Source organism: Rissa tridactyla, chromosome 1 (genome assembly GCF_028500815.1).
Source record: "Rissa tridactyla isolate bRisTri1 chromosome 1, bRisTri1.patW.cur.20221130, whole genome shotgun sequence".
Lineage (NCBI taxonomy): Eukaryota > Metazoa > Chordata > Aves > Charadriiformes > Laridae > Rissa > Rissa tridactyla.
In genome coordinates, this window is record NC_071466.1 from 117464944 (window position 1) to 117489601 (window position 24658).

At 45.2% G+C, this 24658-nt stretch overlaps 1 protein-coding gene across 6 annotated transcripts in view; it reads right to left on the minus strand.

The window, feature by feature from the left end:
* GJA8 (gap junction protein alpha 8) overlaps nt 1–24658 on the minus strand; it is a 45841-nt gene that overhangs the window by 9396 nt on the left and 11787 nt on the right. Inside the window, exons 3-5 of one of the 6 annotated variants that reach the window (XM_054187003.1) lie at nt 21716–21809; nt 17922–18001; nt 13959–14131 (exon numbers count right to left, since the gene is read on the minus strand). The gene's annotated coding sequence lies outside the window, so the exon portion shown is untranslated. Of the gene's footprint in view, nt 1–977; nt 1059–13958; nt 14132–17921; nt 18002–21715; nt 21810–22274; nt 22350–24658 lie in introns of those variants that run through there. The other 5 variants (XM_054187026.1, XM_054187012.1, XM_054186995.1 and 2 more) reach the window with 5 other exon arrangements.

Sequence of the window (24658 nt, forward strand, 5' to 3'; positions counted from 1 at the left end):
TCGAGATGTGATAAACCTTATCATACGGAAAACTGACTGTACAAGAAAAGGAAAAATGTTTCCTGTCTAACTCCATCAAATGTCTCGCTTGCAGCTTGCTACATTTGGCTAAGCTCTTCCTGGAATCACTTCCAAACTAGTCACGTTTTTCAAAAATCTGTCATGACCATCCTCTCTGTTTTCTGCAAGTGAGGTGGTTTGAGGTCGCTCACTCGGTTCAGCTGCAAGGAACAGTTTTGGGTGGACTAAAGATGAGTGGTACAACCAGTTCAAATGTCTAGGATTCCACCTGTGAGCAATCAGCCCCTCAAGTCTCAAAAAAAGGTGCAAGCAATGATTTTAGGCAGTCACCTTCTCCCTTAAATTCCCTGCCGTGAGGAAAGACTGCCTCAGCCCACTCGGAGCCAACAGACTCGTGCTCTTAACTCGCATGGGCTTGTTGCAAACCCCCCACCCTGCACTTCCAGAAGTTGCAACCTGAGCACGCTACCAGCGAAAAAGACCGTATAGGTTAAGGACGTTGAGCAAGCAACTTGCCGCTGCGAAAGGCTCCACCGAAGAAATGTGTCCCCCTCCTCTCTTGGCACTCTGCAGGGAAGAGTGAACTTTTGTCTCTCTTCTTCCCTACCCTAAAAGTCCCAATCTTGTCGCACGACTGAGCAGATATGACTGAATTGGCTCTGATGGTGGGTTTTAGTTGCCCTGCAATATTTAAGCTCCGAGCCAGACGGCTTTATGAAGTGAGTGACAGTTAGTGACGTGGGGAACAATAGGGAGAAAAAAATAGAGAAAGAGAGGCAGAGACACAGAGAGGAGAATCCACTGAACATGAAAAAGCAGAGGGGGGAGAGGAACAGGCAACAGGCAGTGAAAACCTAATACATGCATAAATGGGAGTTTGCACAGTTAAGCAGGGACCGAAGCATCTCTGCAATTTTGCCATGGTTCAGCACAGCTCTGTGTGTGTCCCCACTCACTAGTCTTTAGGTGTTGTGGTGTCACAGGTGAAAAGTGAGGGCCAACATCTCTGACGGTGGCAGAACTAATTGAATTAATTCGTTATCCTACACGCAGCTCTGACAGCCAAGTCGCATTGCTGATTTCCAGCACAGGCCGTCACTGAGGTACTGGATCTGCATTTGGCGTTGCCAGATACTTTGGGCTGCTCTTTAACATCTTTTACCTGGAAAAAGAAGCAGTATGGGAAAAATGAGATCATGTGTCAATATTAATCAGAGGTAAGAAATACCAATTTTACAACCTTGACTTTCAGTGTCTTGGTTCTGCTTAGTTTTGCTTAGTTTTTGCTCCAAGTGCATCTTGCACATGCATCAAAAATGTCTAAAACAAACTGTTTTGTTAAGGAGTGTAGACAAATTCCAGCAGCCCAGCAAAGAGGAACGTTACCCCAGGGGCACTCGCCTGCCCCCAGCCACCTGCAAAAATGCCGGAGAGCCTGCAGAAGAGAAAAATCGCAGGCTCAGTAACGCATCCACAAGTACAACTGCCCTATGAGTTTTGATTATAAGCCAAAGGATATAACTTTATTCTGAGGTGTTATTTTTGTAGTCTTTCTGTACGAATTGCTCAGAATGTGCTCTTGGTGCTCAGCTCTGAAGAAAAAGAGGATTACTGGCAGCAAGATCTGCTAAGCAATGATACAGATGCCAGGCTCATAAAGTGATGAAGCAGCAAGTAGCTCTCCTCTCTCTTTATGCAGACTCAACAATGAATTTAATTCCCCGGAATGGCATTGGGAGACGCTCTGTCTCTAGAAAAGCTGTCATTTGAATGAGGTATCCTGAGGGCCACAAAGTTCTGTATCTTCAAACCAATGGTTTCAGGCCTCTCTTCAGGGTTTCTGGGCATTGGTGCCCATGTAAGTTCAGAGCCTCATTTCAGCAGTTGTCTTCCCAAGCAGCTTTTAAGCTGAGTTGCGTCCCCCCAATGTCCAAAGCACAACTGGAGGCAGAGATGATGTTTTTCAAACTGAATTTCAAAAGAGCTAAAGGGTAAGTGAGAGATGGAAAAAGAATCACATTTTGCAAGAGGACCAGTTTGGAGACACAAAAGAAAAATCAATTTCTATGCATGTGCTTGGAATGAAGGTCATATTCTTAACACCTTAATAAATCACTCTCTTACTAGGGAAGTTGTAGGGGTCTATACATGACATTTTTCAGCCTGTGCTACAGAAAAGATGGGAAGGAGAGAGGACACGCAGAGGAGAAGGCACAAGTCCCAAGAACATGAAGTGAACAAGAAAAGGCACAGTTTGATGAACACGAGGAATAGTCCTCTAGTGAGGGAGAGTAAGGAATACCTTTGTTGCTTTGTTTTGCTATATGCTACTGAGATAAACTAGGATTAATACATGAGTGACTGGTCATCACTGCCACCCTCATCCCTTCTCTGGGAAGCAGTAAGAGAGGGAATACTAAATGACATCACACCTTTACAGAGTGCCTGCAAGCTGGTGCATCACAGAGGCCAGATGGTTCAGACGTTAAACTGCCCATCCCTTTTCAGACTGAAACTGTCTTTTTGGAAAACTCAGCTCTGGCTGAATGTGCATATCCCTTTCTGGGCCTTATCTCTCTGATATAATGAGCCAAAACCCAAATCTGGTCTGTAACTACATGGCTGTAGTCCATCTTTAAATTACATCCAGCTACTGTCAAGAGACATTCCCCATTAACCTTCTATCTGCCATTTGCAAACACTATCCAAATATCAAATACTGTCTGGCAAGTTGCAGAACAGATTGCAAGATGCAGAAATTATATTCAAGTCACCGATCATTGGGTATATGTTACCTTCATCCAAATGATCGGAGTGACTTTCTTTTTGCTATCACTAGGGTGCAGAGCCTTTTAACATAGGGCACACTGAATTTGATGGACGTTTCTGATTCGAGGAAAAACACAGAGTCGGTTCAACAGGATGCCTTTTACAAAGGCACCGCCGAGCTCTGGGACAGATTCTCCAGATCACTAGGGCCTCCTACCACTGAAGAAAATGTCCACAGAAAATGGCCTAAGTGAAGATGGCCAATGAGGAATTCCTCTTGTACTGGCGCTACACAGGGAAATGGTTGTTGGAGATGGGGATGAAGAGGAGAGGGCAGAGCAGGAGACCAAGAAGGGGACTTGATTCTCTCAGGCATGAGGGTAATGCTGGAAGTCAGGGCTGCCTTTGTAGTACGAAAGCAATGGATGTGAAAGAAAGGTGTAGATCATAAAACCAAAGGTCTAGAAGACTGGACCTCACACGCAGCATGCGACATGCGCTGAATCTGCAAAAGAACTGCAACACTAACAGCGCCAGACTGATAATGGCCAACACTCCCAACCTGGCTATCTGGCCCAGCATTTATGCTCTCATTAGGCAACATATAGAAGTGCTGAGTACTTCCATCTCCAAAAAAACAGTGCTAGAAATAGTAGCAGCTAATGAGAGTAACACTGTTACTCACAGTGACTTTTTCTTGCCTTCAAAGAACCGTGGAGAGAGATCTGCACTTTAAAAATGTTATTTCATTTGGAAATAAGTTTGCTTCATGGCTGACTTCTCATCCTTTAGCTGCTTTGAGTCTGGTGACTGAGCTCCCGTCTCTGGCACCACTGAGACTGTGAAGTCTCCACTGCAACTCAGCCTTTTGCTCAGAGACTACGAGGTCACTTGGGGAATGTGGGATTTTTCATTCCAAACGGATTTCCAACACAGACATGATGTCAGGACAAGGCAGGGCCATGCTATTGAACAGCTCTGTTCATGCATGACAGCAGATTGTGCAATTATATAGCGCACAACCCTGCATAACGATACCTCTCCCTCAAACAAAGTTATCTTCTCCTGATCTGCTTAGCTAGAAAGTGGCACGTTTCCTGTTCTTCTGCTGAACACACAAACCTTTTGCTCATGGCCAAAGCTGAACACTAGATACATTCAGCCTCCCTACAAGAAGCTGGGAGCTTTACCCAACACTCCTGTTTGCTAGACGCTACCCAACTTAGTGGACACCTGCTTTCTAGTAACACATCTCTTTCTTTGTCCATCCTAGAGCCAAAGCAGTCTATTGGTCTGAGCACTAGGACCAGAATCTCCCAGATTTCATCTTCTCTCTGCCACCTACTGGTTTCAGAAATCATTTAAATGTAGCCAGCCCTGGGCAAATCTTTAGGCAGAACTGGCCATGTCCCTGCAAGACTGGTAAATGTCACTGTCTGCATTTTAAGGGCAGAGCTCTGAGATTTAAAGGTCCCTCCCACCCAACACATTCTATGATTCTATGATTTTTTTCAGGACTCTCTTCAGAGCCCTCGAGGCACTGAGGGATATAAGTTGCTGGGGAATACATTTTGTTAGGGAACTGCAAACAAACCAAAAAGAAAAGAGAGGGAGAAGGATATAAAGCATCAAGAAGGAGGAAAACTGGGAAAGTATGTAACAGGAAGGCTTGGGCAAGAGCACAGGAGAAGAGGTGAAGTCAGGGTTGGATTGTGCTGAGCCTCAAGTGGAGGATAAATACTTATGGGAAATGTGTTTTTAATTTAAGGGATGGTACAAAACTAGACAATGAATAAAGATAAGCAGGGCAAAAGTGGAATGTCTTTCAATATCTATTTAACTTAAATGCAGTCCTTCTCTGAAAATTACTGTTATAAGAGGACCTGGGGAATTACAGGCCAGTCAGCCTAACCGTGATACCTAGAGAGATACTGGAACCAATTATGAAACAATCAATTTATAAGTAGCTAAAGGACAATAAGGTGATAAGAAACAACCAGCAGGGAATTTTGAAGAACAAATCCTGTCAAACCAGGCTAATTTCCTTCTTTGACTAACAGGCCTGGTAGATGAGGAGAAAACGGCAGATATAAAATACCTTGACTTCAGTGAGCATCTAGAAAATATCTGGATCGCAGGGTCCCAGAGCAGCAAGCAAAGTCGCCATGCAGAGGCTAAACAGGTTGAAGTGCCATAATCAAGGGTAATTATCAGGGCTTCAGTTTTCCATCTGGGAGGATCATATCCCTGAAGTTCTGCCTCCAGGGCTGCTCAGTGTTTACTTGCATGTTTTGGGCAACAGTCTAGAGGACAAAACCAAAAGGATGACAGCTGGGCGGTGGCGGGGGGCATGGGGCGGCAGTCCCTCCTGAAGGCAGGGGAGCTGGGGCCGTCAGAATTTGAGAGGAAAGTGAGACACTGGAGAGGTGGGCTGTCCTCTGCAGAGGTGACTGCAGCAAGATACGATCCAGGAGAGGTGACTGCACAGACACCAAATGCGCTGGTCCAAACTAGATGGTAACCGTTTCAGCAGCAGTGCAGCAAAGAAGGAGCTGGGGTAAGACCAAATACGAGTTGTTAAGTGAGATTCCCGCAGAAAAAGACAAATCTCGTTCTGAGGTGCTTTAAGAGGACTTTTGCGTATAAGGCAAAGGAGGCAATTATTTTGTGCATTTACACGATACCGCTGAGCTCTCAGCAGGAACAGTGTGTCCGGTTCCAGGCACTACATTTTACAGGAGATGTAGACAAATTGGAGAGAGTCCAAAAGAGAATAACAAAATGATAAGAAATGTGAAAAAACATGACTTATAAGGAATAGATAAAATAACTGAGTTTGTTTTCTCTAGGAAAAGAACAACAGGAGGGGAGGCATGATAACAGTCTTCCAGCACATAAACATTTGTTATAATGGGTGGAGAGACTAAGCAGTTGTCCTCTACATTCACTAGAAGTAGAAGAAGAAATAATCAGCTTAATTTGCAATAAAAATGATATAGCTAAACATTAGAAAAACACTTTGCAACGGTAAGAATAGCAAAGCACTGCAGCACACTGCTTGGGGAGGCTGTGGAATCACAGGAGGTTTTTATGAAGAGGTAAACAAACATCTGTTAAGGATGATCTTACCATATAAGCAGGAAAACAATCAGGGGGGAGAGGGAGGTTTTCTGAGGTCTTTGGTTTACATTTTTATGTAGGGCCAAAGACCTACAGAAATCTCAGAGAAGTATTTTCTGCTTGAAAATAATAAGTATCTTTCCACCAACCCTGAAAACTCAGCCTGGACATCCCAGGTTGTCTACACCACCCAGTGCAATGCTGAGCTGGGGAGATACCACCTCAGGTCTGGGGGCAGTTCGGCTGTGTCAGCAAAGTGTTCCACTTGAGTTAATTATCTCCTCTGGAGTGGGGCTAATTAGCTGGGGCAGCGTGAAGCACAGTGGTGCTATGCTGTGCCCCGTGCTGGTGCTAGCTCACCCCAGGCTACCAGAGGTATCTCCACACTGCCTTGCAAGGAGGGCTGTCCTCAGGGAAGCTTCGGGAGGGTCACTGCTTTGTTATTTGGCTTCAGTGATGGCTCTGCACGCCCTGTGTATTTAGAGGTATTTGCTCACCATAGCCACATTTCAACCAATTTGTTCTCTTACTGTAGTAACTGTAAGGTTAAACACCATAGCTAATTTAGAGTGTTTCATCAGGACACCGACGCTAAACATGAAAAACGGGGTGCGAGCGACCCGTGCTGCTTCCCACGGGAACCTCTTTTTCTTGCTCTGTTCACTGCGGACCTTTTCCAGAGACGCTGATTTTATCTGAGGGCAGGAGGAATAAGAGCGCCCCCCCCCACCCCGCTCCCCACCACCTTGTCCCAGGAAAATTTTTGCAGCATCAGCAGAGCAGAACTCGGCAGCAGCCTCTCCCAAGCGCTCTCCCGGGCTGCCGCAGCCTAAACCACTAGCGGGCGGTATCTTCTCATCCGTGCCCTGTACAGCACCCGGGGAGGATGCTATGAATGAGAAAGGAGAAGGCACGGTCTGCCTCTTACGCCGTATTTAAGCCTTGCCTCTCTCTTCCCTCTTGAACGTTTTCTGCAAGATACAAAACTAAGGCAAGGCAAACGCAGGAAAGTAGTGGTGGTGCCGTAATACCTATTGTAAATATGATTTTTAATAGTACTTTCACAGTGGTTAAATAGATGGAGTTAAACCGACATGAAGGTCACTTTCATGTCATTGATTTTACCTACAGAATAAGTGAAAGCTTTGTTGACAAAGCACTCTTTTTGCTAGTATAATTTGTATTTTCACTTGAATCTGCATCCCTTATCCAGCAAATATTTCTCATGTATACCAGCTGACCTCCATGATTCTGCCTTTAATAACAGCATGGTTAATAATAAAAACTGCACTAAACTTACAAAGACCATGCAAGGCAAAGGAGATGAACACGCACACATCAAGGGTAGGTGCTATGGTACTGCAGCAGCAGCACAAACGGGGCTAGGAAGAGAAGAATACTCTTTTAGACATATGATTTTGTGCATCAGCATGATTTCACTTAAAACTTGACCAGGCCATTCCTAGAAACTCAGACCTTTAAAACAGTGTCCTGGTTAAAAATGCCAAGCTCTCGCGCTAGTGCAGATGCTATTTATGAAGAGGTGCACTGGGAAAGGGCCCAGAATTGTAGGCAAGGTGTAGCACGTACATTATGGAGCCATCATATACAAATATGCCTTTCCAAGGTCTCCATATACCCTCTTCTTACCTGTCCCTTTCTCTGCCTCCTGCCTAGAACCTACCACCTTGTTGGCCATAGAGGTGGAGCGCATCAGCTAGAGGACATCACTGAGAAGATCTGAGAATACTGCTGCATACTTAGGGGGTCTGTGGACTCAAATTTCTCTCTGCATGTATTCTAGATTATGGCTCTTCCACCACTATTGAGATACTCCTCACAGAAATGGATTAACTGCCGATTAGGGAGCTGTGAGGTATCAGACCAGTTAAGGAACACGTTGCTCACAGCCAATCTGGACTATGTAAAGTGGATCCAGGGAAAGCAGTGACAAGCACCTGATAATACTTCCGGTAATAATTAATTGCCCCAGGCCTGCCAGTAAAAGAGGGACTAATAATATCTCCCAGACTCTTGAGGGGATCTCCGTTTGTTTGTTTTATCAAGACTTTTAGTACAATCTCTTAACATCCTCAGGCACAAGGATCTGCAAAGGACAAAGCTTCAGAAAGACCTGAACAAGCGGGCTTGTCTGGAAACATTCCATCTTACCTCACTGTCCATGAGGTTTGTTGCCTTCCAGTTTCCGCTGAGGGCTCATTCCATATTCTCTTGTCCCTTCTTCTGTGCTCTTCTAACACCACCAAAGCTTGCCTTGCTGAGTGGTAGGCTCAGGGCTCTCAGGAGCGTTGTCACCACCCACTCTCCACCTTTATCTCCCTGCCTTCATTTCCACACCATGGAATGACGTGATGGAGGTGCACTGTGCATACAAGGTGCGGATGTGGCCCAGAAGAGCTCAAAAGGAGGACAGGGGAGTGATGTAGATGGCAAAACAGGACATTATCTCTGTCCTTCCCAGTCCTGAGAGATGCGCATACCTGCCGTGCACTTTGGCTGACCTCAGCTTCCCATTTCCCACAGCAGAGCATGTTCCCAGCCTCTCTGGGGAGGACATCCGCGGGGACGGTTCCTGTTTCCCTGCCCTTTCAGTCATTTGCCTTCCTGAGCCTGATATGATTGTTTCTTTGGGCACAGTGTAAAGATGCCAGCAAGGAACGGAAGCCTCTCATGCCTCAGCCATTTATTAAGAAGAAAAGGAGGTTATTGAACTTGGAAGCTGTTGAGCCAGTCGTTCTCTTTTCCTGATCAAGAAGATAACCCGTCCATAGATAAATCATCCATCCAAAGGTCTTCAGCATTCCCTGAGACAACCTGGCTTCAAACTAATAAACAGCCGGGTAGAGGGAGGTGGGGATTATCTATGAACAGACCTGCCAGAAAACATAGGTGATAGGGCTGAAGGGCTTCCAGTTTGGAGAGACCTGTTTTGTTTTCTTTCTTCATTATCACCAGCAAACTTCAATCCCTGAAGTTCTGCTATGGCTCAGTGAATATGATATTCTTAATAGCAACATGGTTTAAAGCATTATCAGGACCCTTGTAAAAGAAGCATTAAGACTTTGGGGGTCTCCTGTTCTGGGTCAGACCTGGCAAAACTTTCAGCAGCTACTTCTATGGCAAGTTCCACCTTGACATGGCAACTGTCGGTTAGTCTTCCACATGTCCTGCACTATGAGGCCCCATTCTTGTCCGATTGATAAATACCCTCATAATGAACACAGCTATTATTACAGATAGTTCCTCAGCAAAATGTCCTGTGTCTCTCCAGTCCCTGAAGCTCTGAAGTGTGAACACGAACTCTAGTATTTCTGTCGGCCACCCTGCTTTGGGCCAGGATGCAGCAGGTTTGGTGGGTTTCTAATCCCTCTGCTGTTTATCAGCTCCACGACCAGTGCTGGGTGTATTCAGCTGCAGCCCTGGCTCTTGCTTTCAAAAGCGTGCCCTCCTTTACAGAAGCATAATATAGAAGTCAATTCCATTCTGATACATCCTCTTTAGCTGTATACAATTATGGCATCCCTTTCCATTTTATATTCATCGAGGCTTTGCCTGCCCAGGGGATTACAGCTATAAGGCATTGGAAAAGACGCTGGGATGGTTTGTACAACTGAATGTTAAAATCAGTGGCTCTAGCCCTAAGAAAGACTGAGTGGGCAGAATAAGGGTAAAAAGAAAAAGTAATGACTGCTTGCTTGTTTGTGATTTTGAATCATAATTTCCTAGTTAACAATATTCAGTCGGTGTTCTAGTAACAGGACTGATGATATGGCTCTGGAACAGATAGCCGAGCAGCACCAGAATATGGGAGCACTGATTATTTGAGCACTAACCAAAGAAAAAATAAACATAAGTTATGCTCAATTTAACACATGCTGATGTTGCTGACTCAAGAGGATCTTTGCGGATTTTTAAATGTTCTAAACAGCTTCCTCATTTTGCAAATCTTAAATCCAAAATGAACAAAATCTGTACTTCACCTCATCCGGATGGGTATAGTGATGGTAGAAATGAGAGACCGGTAGCAGTTTTACTGATCCCCAGTTAACTGCACTGTTATATGAAAGCAGAAGAGGTCGAAAGCGGTAATGCAGTGCTTTGAAAGACATGACGCTTCTAAAAGTCCTGTTTCCCAGCCCTGAGTAGAATTCTGGGCTAAATCAACACAAAGAAAGCATCTAAATAAGAAAATATAAATAATCATTGAGAACTGCTTAAAAATTTTCTACTAGGCACCAAAAATACGCAACTCCCCAGTAAACAAAAAATAGTTTAATTGAAAAAACACAACCAGATTTAAAAAGGGAAGTGGGGGTGGCTTTAAGAGAATAAAACACATAAAACAAATAGTAAGAGAGGAGAAGCTGAATATAAGTTAGAAGATAGGAATTATAAAAGAATGAGGATGGAAATGAAAGGGAAAAAAAAGACTGATAAAGTTTGGTGTTTTTTTGAAGTAAATTAAGAACAAAATGAGTCCTAATCATGATATTGATCTGTTATCAGATGGAAATGTTAGATTATTCAATAATAATGCAGACAAGAAAAATGAAATCAATAAATACCTCTATCCTACTGCTGGGAAAAAAGAAAGTAGATGATGAAGACATTGTTGATGACCTGTCTATTCTTGTAATATCTCAGAGGAATTAAATACCACCTACTAGAATCAGGCATTTTAAATCAGCAGGACTGGATACCTTGCACTGAAACTTTCTTTTTCTTATTTGTTTTTTAAGCTGCACAGGATGTCTCTGCACTATTTATATTGATTTTCAGTACTTCTTGGTGCAATGGGTAAGTCTGGAGGAAAAGAAGAAAACTCATAGCCTGGCAGTTGGTAAAGACCATGTAGAAGGGCATAATTATTTTATAATAATGTCATAACTGTAATTACTCAGAGGTAAGTACAGACCTGTGATAGAATCTCAGTCCTGAACTAAATAATGAACTGGCTAACACAGAACACAGGAAATAAAAAGAGGGAAATAATATAACTAGAGGCAACCAACATGGTTTTATAGAAAATTCACCCCATTGAAGTGTGTTAATACTTTTCTCTGAGGAAATTGCACATACCGTTGTTAAATATGACAAAGCTGGTACAACATACTTAAGGAAGGCAGTTTCCCTTCTATCACATGGCAATTCGATTAAAGAACTTGCTTGACATAAAAATAAGATAGCAGTCATTAAACAGACTATAAATGACCTATCAGACTGGTCCCAAAATACAAGTGAGAACTAGAAGTGATTGTTTTGTTTATAGCATGTTTGTACCAAGATCCTGGAGGGTGTTTGGCGCCACGATATTTTTAGTCAATAACCTGGAAGAAAACTTGAAGTGTTTTGCAGATATCACTAAGTCCAGGAGAGGGATGAATCACGAAAAAGAGGACAGCTGATGTAGAGAACCCCTGATGGCACAGTGAGTTGGGCAAACACAAAAAGGGTTTGTTTTAGCACAAGGAAGGTCGTGTCTTGCACATCCGCAAGGAGATCAGCTGTGGCTCTGCTATGGGGAACTTTGTCCAGGGAAACAGTGACTCTGCGGAGAACTCTGAGCTCAAGGGTAGCTGAGGACTCTGTGGAGAACTCTGAGCTCAGGGTAGCTGAGGAACTGCATATGAGCTCGCAGTGCAACACTGCACTTGATAGGGCTAACGTGATCCTTGGATGTTCACGTAGAGGCAAGGTGTGTACATACATCACCTCAGTCCCGCCTGGTTTATTCTCCAATGACAGTCCTCCACTGTCAAAATCTCCCCACTATGTCTTCTACATGACCCCTAACTCGGCAAATTAGAAAAAGAGTGCTTATTTTCTGGTTCAAAAGTCAGCTTGTTTTAATGACTACCTGCCAGCTTGAATGAAGAAGGTACCTCCCAGGACTGTCTTCTCACCTTGTACTGATCATATGAGATCTTCGATCTACACATGTGTTGCTAGTATGAAATTTTAAAGGTCTAAATCTGCTCTCGTCCAGCTCCCCAAAATAACTTATGATCTGTGAGGTAGCCCAGAAAGCAGTGTCACGAGTGGTGATGTACAGCATCATCCTGGGGATTCTTGCTCACACATTTCAAAAGCTGGTCTGATCTGTGAGCGATGTCTCCTCTCTCAGTCCTGGAAAGATAGCACCCATCTTTGCTGTCCATATAAAGGAAGCGGTTTGAAGGACACGGGCAAGACCACGCGAGAAACAAATGGGAAGCGAGAAGACTAGAATTACTGCAAAGCAGAATGAGAATAGCAAAGAACACTCAGCAGAAAAGAAAGCAATAAACACACGGCCAGAGCACAACCCTTAAGCGCCAAAGGACAGCTCACAGACAACTTGAACCTAGACCCTGCCTCCTTTAAGCTTAATACAGATGCTGCCACACAAAGCACCTAGGTGCGTTCATATCACAGGGCGTCATGCACCAGCACCTGAGATGTCTACAGCACTCAGGTGCATATGTCCAGCATGACGGTGCCAGCAACCTCCTGTCTCTTACTGTACTCTTTCAACTCTACTTATTGGAGTACAAACGCCAATCCTGGTGAACCTACAAAGACTTATGAACAACCAGCCACCAATCACGTACCCCGAACAGACCCAAAAAGATACAGAGACTCCTGCACATTTTTTTGGATGCTATTTGCTGTGTACATTGTCATGTGACTATCCTACAACAGGACAGAAATTTTAATTTACCTGGAAATTGACACCTGCATTAACAGGTCTCCCTGATGGCAAAGCCTTTAGTCACTGATGAATCTCAGATGCCAAAGGATGGAACCACTTAACTTTCCTGCAAACTAGTCCAGTGCTGTTACACTTTTTGAATGTATTGCCTATCCTGCCAAAGCATGGAAAACTTGGAACTGTCCTAGAAAACATACGTCCTGGGAAAAGCAAAGGCTGCCAAGGAATTGAGGAAAGGGTATTGATTTCTGACCTTTTCAAGAAAGGATACCTGGGCAAAAAGGCAAGCAGGGCGCAATAAGTGTCTTATTCATGGAACAACAGAACAAAATAAATAAGATAGATAGGCTTTCTGCTAGTTCAGGGAGGAGAGCAGGCTCAGGCCGGGACTTCTAGAGGCAGCATTTAATCTAGCTTGTGTCCCTTAGAGAGAAGATAAAACTTCCATAGACTGCCATGGAAGGACATTTGTGAAAATGCCAAGTGCTTATGATGATCCAGGCTCAACTCTCCCTTTTAGGCAAGATATTTAACAGCAACAAAAGCAAAAATGGTTGGACACAGAGCACACATCCCAGACCCGTGGAAACCACTGCCACAGACTGAGTCTGAGCCCTGAAAGGCTACGTTTATTCAAGAGTACTTATGGTTTCAACAGCTGTGTGTGTGTGTTACAGAAAGGAATGGTCTTCTTGGGAAGGATTACTATCTGAGCAGCGAAGTCTTCATGCAGCAGGGACCAAGCGTTCCTTTTGAGTCATTAACTCAGCTGTTTTGCACAGCAATAAACCCTAGATAAAGAAACAGCCAAGAGCAGCACAGACTGCCAGAGGGGTTGGGTAGAGCAGAGGTCCCTGATTCAGTTCCTGAAAAAAACCCTTCACTTGTAAGCTCCATGACTAGTTATCATCTGCCTCAGTGGCATGGGTCATCCGTGAGCAGAGGCATTCCTGGCATCACTGGAAACAAAGCCAGAGAAAGGGGTCATGGCATGTTTCTGGCGAAAGCCATCAAAGCCAAAAGCTATAAGGACTGGAGAAAGTCTCCTGGGGCCCAACTGTGTGAGCACCGCCATCCCGACCATGAGCTGGCTTGCAGTGATAACATTGTGTGCTGAGGTTGGCACACAATCCAGGTGAAGTCACAAGAGGAAAAGCTTCCCACCCCGGGCAGCCTCAGCGGTCACATCCACAGCTCCTCGCCACGCTCCACCCAGCCAGCCCTCCTGTGCCACAGAGGACGCGCTGCCCTGCCTGGCTTTCTTCCACTGTGTTGGGGTAGGGCTGGCTCACAAGTGGCCATTGTGTTTCCTAGGAAGTACTGTTACAGCAAGTACCTGCTCATACCGGCTGTGCGTGAAGGCTCGGAGCCTCTGCTGGTACGTATTAATATTGCCCCAATCTCTGTCTGCGTTTCATCTTTCCAGCGCTGTTCTCAGAAGTTTCTAGTTGTACGTTGCACCACCGACTCTTCCACATGCACACTCTTGGCCTTTGCCAAGCTTGGGGTCTGTGGGGAATAAGGTAAGAAATTAAGCAAAACCCTAGCATCATGGGAATATGGTTTTACCACACAAAAAAATAAAATGTCCATGGGGGATGGAGGAAAGAACTCATTCTTGTTTGGCTCAGAAATATAGAAGAATAATTGTTCAAGGTTTAAAGTCTGAAACATATGACAAAGCCATAGATGATTGTATGCAAAGGAACGCCTTGGCTCGGCCATAGAGAACAAGAAGCAACACTGATAAATGACAATTAATACCTCTTATCACTGAGCACCTCAGTGGATGCTAACAAAGCCTCATTTACTTTGGGATATCACTGCAGCATAATCCAAGAAAAAGGTGAACCAAACACTCTGAGTTCAGGCAAGAGGCCTGCATCTAGCCCATACCCTCTTCTCCCAGCGAAGATGCTGCCTGGTTGTTCCTGCTGGGGACTCTGATTTCTCCCACCCTGTAAAACCAGACAGCCAGGCCTATGGGTGCCACCACAGACAGTGGAACAGTGCTCTGGGATGAGGAACCAGGGTCAACTCCTCTTTGAAATGTTGGTGCTCACGTCCACCATCCTTGGTGGTCTTGTAGCGGTGGAGGTGGCTGCCAATGTTATGAAGTGGGAGCACAGTAGGTGGTTACATGGGAAACAGGAATGAAGGGGGAGCAATGCTGCTTATCGGAGCAATAACATGTGAAACTTAAAGAGGAAGACTGACGTGGTTTGGCTGTTTGCGGGCTGTTCGCACAGGGCAGGTGAAAAGGAATAATGGCTTGGGTTGGGAGGGGATGCCTACTGCTCTTGCCGTGAGGCCCCAACTCTCAACCCCATAGCTGCCAACAGCAAGCAAACCTCCAACTGTAACGCCAGAAAGAACTGCTGTGATCATCTAGACCCACACCTTCAAAAATTTGGGTCAGAAGACTTGGCAGAAATCCTTCCCTTCTCTGCAAGGGTCTGCTTTCTGACAAGAATGCAGCCACAGTGTGAAAGCCTCCTGTGGAGGATCCTCCACAACCCTCAGTGAGTTTTTCTAGTGGTTAATGACAATGTTAAAAAATAGTGCTCTTTTTCATATGACTTTCTTTTTTTTCCCTTTTCCCAGTTTTTGGGTCTTATTACCCTTCAGTGTGCTAGGCCACAGAAAGTTTGCTCCCTGTGTAAGCATATATAGACACAGAAAAAAGTTAGCGTTCAGCTTTCCCTTTTCCCTTCAACCTCTTTCACTGGAAGGCACGCTTCCAATTCTTTAATACCCTCAGGCATTGTCCCTGAAACCTCTCCCCTCCAGGAACCACCAACAAAAGCACTAAATAGAGTACATGGGAAGTGACCACGTTAGTGCTAAATGAGACACGCACTCAGCCTCTCCTAGAGCTATTCATCTTGAAGTTATTTACCGAAAGCTGCATGAGTTCCCCCAGCTACAGCATCATCCTGGAATTTTGTCATCAGCCAGTGAGTCGCTCCAGCCCCCACTCCTTCCCTGTCACTGCTTCCCGAGACAAACTTGCCAGCTGATAAGCATAGCCTGTATTCCTTAGTCTTTGACATGTGACTTACAGCAGCTAATGTTATGCTTGGCTCCATCTTTCTGAGTGATCCAGACTATTGCAGTAATGTTTGGGGGGTTTTTTGCTTACTAATTTTTGAATCATTCCTACTTATGAATGACTATTTTGCTGTCTTTCAGATCATTGACAGTAGATTCAATAGTATACAGCCAAAAATTACCAACTTCACAATGCTTATTCCCCCTTACAATTACACATCTCCACCCATTTGGAGGACTGACATGTTTCCTGTGAAGTTCTAATGTCTGCGTTGCAAGAAACGGCAACAACAAAAATCTCTAAAAGCACTATACCAGCACTATCTATTCCCAGCTCAGTCCACCTTGTGTGATTTGATTGTAAGTGCTTTAGGGTAAATTTACCATCTGATACCTGTTCCTGTAGGGCCTACCACAGGTGGGCCCCTAATTAAGAAACAGCCGTCTTTCTCTCTGGCTGGGACAAAAGCAACTGATCTACAATTCTCGAACTGCAGCTAGGATCTTGTCTTTCAGAAATGTAAGATTTCTCATGAAAACACAGGAACGCAAATAAGTTGTTCCCAAAGTGTCTGCAGTGCAAGTCCCCGATCCGGCAAAGTTTACGCGTGTGCTTAACTCCATCCTGTGTTAACTTCACCCCGTCTCGATGCACACTAAAATACAGGCTTTCTGGTTTTGCAGGACTGGGCAGCAGGAAGATGCATGGCATGCAACACGAAGGTGAAACAGGAGGTTAGACAGTCAAAGCTTTTCTTTATACTGTTGTAAATACAAACCTTTTCTCACATCTTCTTTTCCGTCTTGAAATACACAAATACGGGATTGCATTCCCATGCCTGATTGCCTCAGGGGCAGTACACAAATTACACAGATTGCAAATACACAAATATATGGATTCCCTGGCTTCCAAGGGATTTTTGAAGATTAACTACTTAACCCCTAATTATACTGACACTGGCTGGCTAATAAATGAGGTGAGGCAACACCCTTGGCTGGTAAGATTCATGAAGAAAAAAGGTGCGTTATTCCATGCCAGGGTGGAGAAGGGCTCATGGGTCTGGCATCTCACTGTGCAGATTTCCCATCTGGGACAGAGTCCTAGTAGTCTGTATCTACAGGAATGTCTGATCTTTCCCATTTTATTGTAGGATCGTTGTACGAGAAGGTATGAAATCCAGCGGCTTTGCTCAGTGTAAACAAAGGGTCCAAGTGGCACAGATCCTTCCTGGAAAGGCACTGGCATAGCTGACTAATGTGACAACAACATATCTCCTAGAAGATTTCACTTTAGCTATAAGGGAGGCTTTGGTTTCCCACATTACCCACGGTTTGCCCACGCATGTGAGACCGCACACCAGAGAGGAAGCTAGCACACTCCTGGCTGCTCAGGTAGGGTGTTTCTGTTGGGGAGCAGAGATGTGGTTATAGGGTGAAACAGTAATCATTGCTGTCAGGAAACACCAGCCCTTGCAACAGGCTACTGGATGTTAAAATTTCAGTAACCTCCACTTTAGTCTCTTGACTAGGATCAGGAAATACAATGCAGTGTCTTAGAAGCACTTCCAAGCATCAACACCCTGCATGCTCCGCGCCCCAAGGTATAGCCATGGTCTACGGTGACAGACCTATAAAGATTTTTAACGCAAAGAGCCCAAATGCCAAGGACAGCTTCAGACACCCAAGCTGCAATACCATCACATTCAAGCTAGCAAGAGAGGTGGAGATAAACAGAGCGTCCACGACTACTGCACGTGGCACTTGCCCTGTGATCCAAAATAAAATAGCAAATACATTCCTTCGGTCATATCTTCCTTCACATTACTTCTGGGAATACAGACTTTACTCAAAGATCTGATACAGAGGATCCAGACCATGCTAGAGCCACAGCCCCCAATTATGAATTCAGGATAGTTATCTAGGGGACAAATTCTGCTCTCGTTGAATTCGGAGGACTTGGGGTCCCATAATTTGTCTACTTGTCCCCGCAGAGGCCCTTAACCTAGGTAGCTGAAAAAAATACAGTATTTATGGAGTGTATTAAATGGCTGGGACATTTGTCCATAGTACAAATCACTGTCAATGCTTCTCCCACCTCTCCCTAACTATTTTCTTCCTCTTTCCCTCTTTCTTTTTGTTTTTGACTCCTTCCCCTGTCTGTCTCCCTCTACTTTGGCTTGACTGGGCTTTTATTTCTTCTTTACCACATGACTCTATCTTCTATATCATCTTCTTGGATGATCCTCACCAGTAGCACTGGGTGGTCCTTTCCCCTCTGACCGATGGGCTTCAAACCTCTCACAAAAACATATCCCAGTAGTATTAGGCCTGTATGGAAAAGCAGACATCTTCTGGTTACTGTTAGATCCTTATTTCTTCATACAGGAAGAGCCTGTTTATAGCCTGGAGCCTGCAAAGACTTCTGGAATTTGAAATGCCTTCTCCTTCCATTTTGAGGGCAAGCAGCTGAAGAGACCAGGAATCCTGTCTCCCCTCACAAATATCTTGGTCTTCCAGATATCAACCTTACCTTTAGATCCTGCAGCTCAGCAAATGTGCTATCATATATCCCAGTGTTTACCCAGCCTATGCAATCGGATAGGCCACCTATATTGAAGAGGGTGATTAACGTCTAAGAACGGATGGGAGGTGACCTTCCACACAGCCATGATATATTTTTGGAAGGGCAAGGCAAAGTCAGAAGGGCTTACTAAACTCTTTGATCACTTAAGCTTATGGTTACCAAGTAACCATCAGTGTCCTTTCCATAAACCCATTTATTCTTAGTAACATGAATCCCCATCCCTACTTCTGCAAAATTAGCATCTATTCCTAAGCTACATCTTTCACCCCAGCTATACCATCATCCCTCAGCAGTTTCAGTCACCCATTCCCCAACTGCTTTCCTTTTTCTGATTGATGACATGTTGTGCATCTCGCTTACTGCATCCTTCTCTCACCTTCCACAGCAACCCAATCACTTGACATAAGCAAGCAGTGGGCCACAGTTCGAAAACTGCTACTTCTAAGGCCCCCACGAAATAAATCGTAAGAGAATCTACTTAATTCATGCTTTTCTCATAGTTTCTCTCCCTCCCCTGTCAGTTGTTACGTTCACATCTGCTGCTAACTAGCCTCATTTTTGGCAAAGCACAGCAGGAGCTCAAGAAATCTAAGTCTGGTAGAGTTATAATTCGAGAAGTAATCCCCCGCTTCCATTATCTCCACGTCCTGCTTTTTATTTTCTCTATTCCCTTTTTCTTCTCCTCCTTTCGTTTTTGCTGCCATGGTGAACTGTTACACTAGGTCCGTGGCAAACACGAGCTGGTTACTGCTGAGCACAGGAGCAGTTCAACTAGTGGTTCACATCCCCTCATTGCTACACATGGACAGAGAGTGGAGGTGGCTGGTGCTGGGTGCCTCAGAAGAGCACCAGCAAATACCAGCACCCTTAAGGGACATCATAGAGGTTGTCCATGGGAAAACGCTGACTGAGGACATGATTTAAGGACACGGATATCTCACACCTATCTGTAGCAGGGGTATCCATCTTAAAATAGGACTCACCACCTTGCTGTCTTTCCTGGTTTGAGTACATAATGCAGGGGTTTTTTTGTGAAAAAGCACTCCAGAAAAAAAAAAGATAGTAAGCCAGGCTGATGGTGACATGGCCCAGTAGGCCATTAATTAGGACACTGTACTAGAATGTGGGGGAAAAAAAAAAAAAGAAAGACAAGTTCAACACTTTCTCCATTTGACCTCAAGTGTCTTGGGCAAACGGCTTTTCCCTTCAGGCTGGAGCTCATTCTAGGATGAAATTCACCCAAATCTGACAAGGAAGCTCTTTAAAATTTCAAAGAACAATAACCAGACAGCTAGGTAAAGTGCAAGTGTACGTCTTGGTCTTACATGGGCAGATATCCAGAGGGACATAAAGGAAGCACAGTCCCACTTTTTGCCACCATGACAGCTTAGCCTAACACTATGTACACTTCATTTCATATGCTCTGCTGATCCACCGAGCAAGTTTCAATAACATAGCTTCCTTCATCTCTACAAACAGTGGACTTCAGAGGTGAAGGGGCTACGTGCTGTTTCCCACCCTCCAAGAAAAGAAGTAAGTTAAAACTAGTCATTTACCTCCTGGTCCGAGACACCGGCCCACAACGCTCACCTTCTCCACCAGCCCTGCACTGTGCACCTATTGATCTGATATGCCTTCTCTGAAAACCTGTATAAAAGCAGGCCCTGACAGAGATAGGCAGAGGAACAGCTTGCTTATGGAAGTGAGAACTAGATACCAAGTTCCTCAGGCTGCTACCAAAGGCAGACTTTGGGGAAGTTACCGACAGATACCCTAGACTTCCAGGTTGAGGTGGCATCAGCAGTGTAGGGAATCTAAGTACTGGTCTCAAGAGCTAACAGCGGGTGCCAGGTGGCACACTGGTACACAAATGCCTTAACAATATTCGGCTGCCTAACTCCTGAGTGGGCAGTTATTCAGTATTCATTTCAAGGGGGATTAGGTGTTTACTGTCTCCAAGGTGGTGTGCTCCTGATCCTTCAACAGGGTCAAGGAAAAAACTGCGGAAGTGTAAGAAAATCAATTTTGAAGGCTTGGAAAAGAGCATGAAGGTGAGCGAGCAGATGCAGAAAGAGTCAGTAAGTGGTTAAATACCACTCATGAAGATGGCAAGTGTGAGAGGATAGCAGACAGCCATGAAATGGGGACATACGGAGTCCACATGGAGAGGATGAAACCTGAGAGAGAAGCCACAGAAGGATTATGAAGCTGGAGAATGACAAGGGTAGGCAGAAGGACCTGGGAAGCAGGAGGCTGGGGACTGCAAGCAGCACTGCAGGAACTGAGGACAACTGAGCTTTTCACTTGAGGATGTAGGCAAAAAGTCAGGTTTTAGAGGAAAGACTAGTGAGATTTGTCAGGTCCATATGCAAGACAGAGCTTGGATACAGTAAAACGTGCGGTAATCTGGATGTCACTGTCAGGGAGAACAAGCGGAAGTGCTGGGGGTGATGAGGAGAAATGGTCTTGGGAAAAGGCCCAGGTTTCCCACACATCGAGTTCCAGATGTTGGTAGGGGATGATGGAAGACTGGAGAAATGGGGAGACACTGGAACAAAGAGATGGTAGTACAAGATGTTGGACAGAAACAAGAGAAAGAGGGCGGAGGGGAGAACAGTTCAAAAGCACAGGAAAGATCAAAGCTGGTGGGAAAAAAATGAGAGACTCCTAAAGGTGGATGGGGCAACACTAGATATTCCTGTGAGAACAACTTTGGGATTATGATATTGAAACTAAACTTCAAGGTATCCAAGTATATATTGGAAAGGAAGAACTTGGCAAAGATAATGTGAATACAGGGAATGTAGAAGGAGTTTTTTTCATTCTGCAAGTTTGCAGCATGTGGAAGTGATTACAGGGATGATTACAAGACTAGTGCTGTATAAAAGATACAGGAAAATAACATTCAATGAATAACAGTACAGAGTAGAGCTGTAGCCCAAGAAGAAAAAAAAAAACAAACATGCTGAGAGCTGCATAAGCCAATTTTCTGAATATGATGGAAAAGCAAAACAGCAAGTCAAATTGAAACTTTTCATTGATTTCACTGGAAGTTCCTGTTGTTAGTGACAATTCCTTCCTCTAAAGAAGTCCCTTGTTTCACCTTTCATCATTTAAAGCAGTTGGACCAGTGAAGCTGAAAACCAGTCTTCAGCCATGAAAAAAGTGAAGGACTTTGGCCCCGAGTTCTTTGACAAAATCTGCAGAAGTTTTTCTCCAGCAAGGAGTTTTAGCATCATGACTTACTCTCCAATTCAGGAAGAAGGACACTATGTCTAGGATCCTTTTTTTAAAAAAAAAAAAATAAAAAAAAAAACATTCTTAAACATCCAAATTTCTCACTTAGAAGGAAAATTATTCTTTCCAGCCAGTTCCACGGCAGGTTTCGTTGTTCTCCTCTAGTGGCAAGATACTGTACACCAGTTTGGCACCAGTTACAGGTTCCGAAAATGACATACCTGCTCAGTAGTTGCTTATCGTTTTATATTCAGGGGTCCTTAGCACAAACCTATAAAGATGACATTCCCAAGTGTATCACCACAAGTTGCTTGCCTGTAAAAAAAAAAAAAAAAAACAAAAACAAACAAAAACAAAAACTTAAAAAATTACCATGGGCCTACAGGTTGCAGTTACCAGTTGAAAAATAATACTCTCTTATAGTGACAAGATTTGTACAAGAACTACTTAGGTACTTAATGCCCCAAGAGAGAGAAATAAGTTATTTCTGGGAAAAAAGGACAACAAAAAACCCCTGTGCATTCCTTCCCATTATCATAACTCTAGTGTTTATAGCTCTAGGTACTAACATACTGCAATCACTTCACACGGCTTACGTTTCCAACTCCACTAGGTAGTGAAAAGCAACAGCTATCCCAACTTCTGCAAACCCCTATTCTACAAAAAAAAAAAATAATCATGAGCTGCCATGCCAATCTGACCAGCACACCTGGTGCTGCATAAACCTGGAAGGTTATTCCGCCCTCGCCTTGTCTCAGGTTAGGGCCGTTTCTTTGTTACCTTGCTGTGGACCGGCATCCCACGCTGGCCGCAGGCGATTCAGCCTCCCATGCTCTGCACCCTCCTCTGCAGAGCTGCTCGGGAGATTACACCGGGCGATGGCATTTTATCAGTGCCGCGACGAGGCGAGCGCAGACACGATAAGGAAGCGTTAAAAGTCAACGAGGTGCCATTGACAAGGATCGCAGCTGGGCTCACGCCTCCCCACCCACCATGTGTGCGCTGACGCTGTGCAGCCCCGTCGCCTTCTCACCAGCTGCTGCTTTGGCAGGTGGCACCTCTGGCCCTCTCTTCTCGGCACACAGCCTCCCGTCCAGCCAGCCAGCCCATCTCCGCTGGAAGCCATCACAGCATCAGGCCCGCAGGGAACAAATCTTTTCCTTACAAAACCCCCACGGGTTCCCTGGTGAGCATTAAAGAGATTTTTCGTTGCTCAAACACACCGATGGCGGGGTAGCCTGCTTGCTTTAGTTCCTCCCCATCATTCCTTCCCAGCGAGGAAAGATCTGCTCTCCGAAGTGACTGCTTTCCCAGACAAGCATTCGCACCCGCTGCCTGGAGCGGAGCAGAGCCCCCAGCAGCACACCTGGCACACACCCCACAGGGATCAGCCCCCTGCACAGGCAAGCCCCAAGGCTTGGGAAACCTGCTGTGACTAACAGCGATTAGGACCCAAGACTCTTTCCACCAAGTGTTCAGGGGCAGGTGAAGATCATGAGAAATTCATTTCTTTTTTGCAGCCGTGTGCACAATCCCCAAGATGGAACCACATGAGCAGCCAGCAAGCCACAGACTTAACCACACCACAGGGTTGTTAGAGCCAAAACATCCTGGTTCTATCCATGCCACAGTGACCACTAACTCCGCATAGCAACAGATGAGATAGCCCGAGTGGCCACAGACCGATGAGAGCATTTCAAAACAACCTGAAACTCAGGAATCTCCTCCACAACCTACATAACAAGGATCCACACACATATTAAGGACACTAAGGATGCTACCGCAGCTGAGGTCCAGTATCTCAAGCAACACTGCTCTAGAGAGCAACCAACTCACAGAAGCACCACTAACAGTTCTGGCACATAGCAAACCCCCACAACCATTGCAATGAGCTAAAGGACTCTGTAATATTCCCATGAGGCAGGTGTGGTTGTCACAACCGCCCCCTTCCCAGCTGGTGCCAATGAAGTCCTTACCAGCAGCCTCAGCACAGAAACCCAGTTCTCAAAGAAATTCTCAGTTCACCTCCAGCAATGCCCTGCCTGTGCGAGGCTGAGATACACTGAGTGGTTAACTAGGCAAGCAATATCTTGCCGGTCCTCTGGCACCCTGAATTTACATTTAGAGAGAGAGAAGAGAGCGCTGCTTCTTCTTGGTGTGTGTTTGCTGGAAAACACCTTCTGAGGTTTCCATGCTTTCTGTTTCCGAGTCTTTGCAAAGACACTGGGGGCGGGAAGAGTCTCTCCCTACTCCTTGAGGGTCAATACAAACACCCATCCCACCACGCAAGCGGTAGGCAGCACAGGCAGAGCCCCCTGCTCGCTCCCGGGAGAGCAGGCATGTAGAGGGCACGGTGTCAGGGACAGCCCTCACCACGCCATACCATGCTTGCGTTGGCAGGCACCACTTCCCGTGCTCTGTAAAGCAGATCTGAGGCTCCCAGGAGACTTAAAGACCCAGGAATATCATTAAAGGGGGATGTTCCTTTCCCAGAAGAAACAGACTTCCAGTATAGGAATTCCATCTAAGGACACTCCGCTGTGGATGTTGCCCTGTTTATATTTGCATGGGGTGACAGTATCTGTAATGTGTATCACTGTAGGGATATCTGAAAGCAGCTGACTATGTACAGTAAAGACCCCATTCAGATACCTAGTAGATGCCATTTTAGCTTAATCTGAAATGTTTTCTCCATTGTCTGTAATTTCTATTTTTTCCCCACCCCTCAGGACAAAGGCTTTGTCTGAAGACAGGACTGTGTTTCTGCCAAGTACCATGCTGGGAACCTCACGGGTTTGTCCTGCTTTGTATTCTTCTCCTTTACATTATTTTTAAACACATCCCTGCCCCCCACCAGGGAAAAAATGCAGTCTCTGAACCAAAAGGTGCTGGAGAGCTACGGGCAGGGGGACCCATGGAGGTGGGCAGGTATACTGGTATGTGTGGGGAGGGACAGACAGAAATCACAGCAAGGGCAGCATGGGCAGCTGCCAGGTTCCTCTGGTGCCCTCTCTGTGGGGGACACAAACGCTGGGCCTTCGGTCCTCCCTGTCTCCAGATGCAAGCAGGCCTACGGGAGCGGGCAGAGCATCCCTCCCCACATGACCCTGCTGCCAGCCAGGCTTCCTCCGTTGCCTGACAGTGCTCCATGGCCCGGGAGATGA